This window comes from Arachis hypogaea, chromosome 18, assembly GCF_003086295.3.
Source record: "Arachis hypogaea cultivar Tifrunner chromosome 18, arahy.Tifrunner.gnm2.J5K5, whole genome shotgun sequence".
Lineage (NCBI taxonomy): Eukaryota > Viridiplantae > Streptophyta > Magnoliopsida > Fabales > Fabaceae > Arachis > Arachis hypogaea.
The window spans coordinates 48,212,421-48,216,396 of NC_092053.1; positions in this window are offsets into that span (position 1 = coordinate 48,212,421).

A 3,976-nucleotide genomic window follows, 5' to 3' on the forward strand; every position below is an offset into this window, starting at 1 on the left:
TGATTTATTGAAGGTGCTTGTTCTGTGCTCCGATTGATAGTGGTTGCTGGAGGTCTGATGTACTTCCTGTTAGGGACGTACTGATCATCCCGTGGAATCATGGCCTTGGTGTCCCCAGCTCTGTAGGAGACTCCGACTACTGAGACTAGATCTGAAACCAAGGCGGGAAAAGGTAGCTTGCCCGCAATCTGTACCTGTCCCAAAGCATTCCGAATGTGTCTTGGTAAATTGAGAGGCTGGTCTATAAGGATACACCAGAGTAGAACAACCATGTCCGCGGTGAAGAAGGACTCGTGAGTGCTCAGAAAAATATAATGGGACATGATCTGTGCCCATACTCGAGCCTCCAAGGTGAGTGCTGAAGCCAATATTCCCTTAGGTCGGGATCGATGGTATCCATAGATCCATCTGCTGCCAGGTTATGCTATAACTCTGAGAATGGCGTCCCAATCAAATTGGTATGTCTGGCACTTGAAATAGGCTTTTTGGTATGCTTCCAATCCTTCTGGAGCAAGGGGAAGATCTAAAGCTCGCTGAATGGCTTCTTCAATTATGGGGACTTGCTTCTGATGGATATAGATAGACTGCAGGGTTGGCATGTGAAAGTTTGAGTAGAATTCGACTACCATGAAAGATTAACTTACCGTAGCTATCTCCGTAGGAATCCCCATTGTCTTCGTTCAATTCGGGGCTCAACAAATTCAACAATGTTGGTTGGGAGGATGAGAATGTATTCATTATTATATTGGTTGGAAATGCTTTCTCTTTTTCATCGACCTTGATGATCCTCTTGATTCGCTTTGTTGAGGGCTTTACTGCTGTTGAAGATGGCTCTGCAGCTAGTGCTCTTTTTGTTCATTTCCTTGCCGGTGGTTTGGGAGTAGCTTTCTCTTTACCTTTCCTGGTGGCCATCCTAAAAAGGGAAAGGGAAAGTAACTTTTAAAGTTAAGGGTTAGAGCAAGGAAGAGGATGGTACAAATGATAATCAATGCACGGTAAAAAAGGATGTCATTAACACATGGTCGCGACTACATGTGATAAGTTCCTCAATGGAAATATAGCAAGTGCATGTGGTGGCAAGTAGATACAAGATGTTTATTGGTATGCTGGCAAAGGCATGAGTAGCATAGATCAAGCATTAAATGTCCAATTTGATTATCAAGTGTTTCAAACTAACAACCTGTTTGTATTGACAATTATATTCAATGAATAATATATAAAAAGGAGTTTTGTGAAAAACAAGCATTAGAGTAGAAGAATAGGATAAATAAAATGCACAATGCCATACAGGCTTTTTCACAAACACTTAGCATGCATGGTAAATATGTTATTGAAAGTATTAAATTGAACATGCAAGCAACCCTTAAGAAGTAATATTAATTGTCAAACAATTCCTTAATAATCCACAAGCAATTATAAAAGAAAACAATCACCCAAATAAACTTCTAACACCAATTAAAATAATGTAAAAAGAAAAAAAGAAAGAAAAAGGAAACATAGATAATGAAAGTAAAAAAAAAAGAAGAAGAAAACATAAATAAAAATAATAATGAAAAAGTAAAAAGGGAAAGAAGAAAAGAAAAGAACCTTGATAATGGATGTGAAAAAGAAGGGGGGAGAAAGTAAAAAGTGAGAAGGAATAAAGAAGAAAGAAGGAGGAAGAAAGAAATAAGAAAGGAAAAGAAAAAATTAGGATTGGGAAAGAAAAGATAAGAATTGTGGCGCAGGTATAATGAAACTGTGCGTCGCATGCGACGCGGACGCGCGGTTTGCACTATTTTCAAGTGATGCGGACGCGTGGAGCACGCAGACGTGCGACCTGAATTGTGCTATTGGCGCGAGAGCAGCCTCGCGCATGCACAACTCTCTATTTTATACGCACATTGCCAAAATTTAGGGGGACACGTGCGCGTGGGTGACGCGCACACGTGAATGGCCTTACTTTGAAAAATGATGCGTACGCGTGGAGGACGCGTACTCGTGATAGGGCTTGTGCTTCCAGCACTATTCCAGCCACACTCCATCATAACTCTCTGCCATATACCTCTTTACGTCGATTTTGCAGGGTCACGCATGCGCGTGGGTGATGCACACGTGGAGGGCTGATTTTTGAAGTGACGCGGACGCGTTCGCGTGGGCATGTTTGTGCCTAAGGCACGCCTCCAGCCACACTCCCGCGTGACTCTCTGCTTCTTTTCTTTTTGTTTCGAATGCATATATGACGCGGACGCGTCAGCGACACTTGCGCGTCGCGTGCATTTTTTTATACGTAGAATGCAAATGTAAATGCAGACTATATGCAGAGATTATGGGAAGAGTCATTTAAGAAAAATAAAGTAAAATAAAATAAAACAAAACTAAGACTGAAATGGAATGATCATACCATGGTGGGTTGTCTCCCACCTAGCACTTTGCTTTTACGTCCTTAAGTTGGACGGTCTTCAGGCTCATTCTGCTTCTGTTGGCGGGTCTTCTAAGAGGAAAACCTCTACCTCTTTGTGATCCTTCATCTTCTCACCATGATAAAGCTTTAGGCGATGTCCATTGACCTTGATGAATTTGGAGCTAGAAGGATGACGCAGGTTGAAAATTCCGTATGGCTCTGCCTTCTCTACTCTGTAGGGACCTTCCCATCTTGATCTCAGTTTGCCTGGCATGAGCCTCAGTCTGGAGTTATAAAGAAGAACTAACTCCTCTAGTCTGAACTCTCTCATTTTTATGTGCTTGTCATGGATAGCCTTCATTTTCTCTTTGTATCGCTTGGAGTTGTCATATGCTTCTAGGCGAAGGTTCTCTAATTCTGCTAGTTGCAGCTTCCTCCAAATTTATGTTGCACTCCCTCACAGCCCAGAAAGCCTTGTGTTCCACCTCTATTGGAAGGTGGCAAGCCTTTTCGTATACTAAGCGGAAGGGGCTCATCCCAATGGGTGCCTTGTATGCTGTTTGATATGCCCAGAGTGCATCTTGTGGCCTAGCACTCCAGTCCTTCCTATGAGGCTTTACTATCTTCTCCAGAATGCGCTTTATTTCTCTATTAGATACTTCTGCTTGCCCATTAGTCTGGGAATGATAAGCTGTTGCTACTTTGTGAACAATCCCATGCTTCTTCAGTAATCCTGTTAGTCTCCTGTTACAAAAGTGAGTGCCTTGATCACTAACGATTGCTCGTGGTGATCCAAAGCGACAAATAATATGGTTTCTAAGAAAGGAAACAACAGTGTTAGCATCATCAGTATGGGTAGGAATTGCTTTCACCCATTTAGAGACATAATCTACAGCTAACAGTATATAAAGGTAACCACTAGAGTTTGGAAATGGACCCATGAAGTTAATGCCTAAAACATAAAAAATTTCATAGAAAAGCATAATTTGTTGAGGCATCTCATCCCTCTTGGATATATTACCAAACCTTTGGCATGGGGAACAAGATTTACAAAAAACAGCGGCATCTTTAAAAAGAGTGGGCCACCAGAATCCACAGTCTAAGATTTTTCTAGCTGTTCTTTGAGGGCCAAAATGTCCTCCACTCTCAGAAGAGTGGCAGGCCTCTAAAATGGACTGGAATTCTAATTGGGGTATACACCTTCTAATTACCTGGTCAGCACCACACCTCCGCAAATATGGGTTATCCCATATATAATATTTAGACTCACTTTTCAGCTTGTCCCTTTGATGCTTAGTAAAATTGGGAGGGAAAGTATGGCTAACTAGATAATTAGCTACAGGTGCATACCAAGGAACTACTTCAGATACTGCATGCAAGCTATCAAATAGGAAAGTATCATTGATAGGAGTGGAGTCATCCTTAATGTGCTCAAGGCGACTCAAGTGGTCTGCCACTAAATTCTGGTTACCACTCATGTCCTTAATTTCTAAATCAAATTCTTGTAGCAGCAGTATCCAACGTATTAACCTTGGTTTGGACTCTTTTTTAGCTAATAAATACTTTAGAGCTGCATGGTCTGAGTACACTACC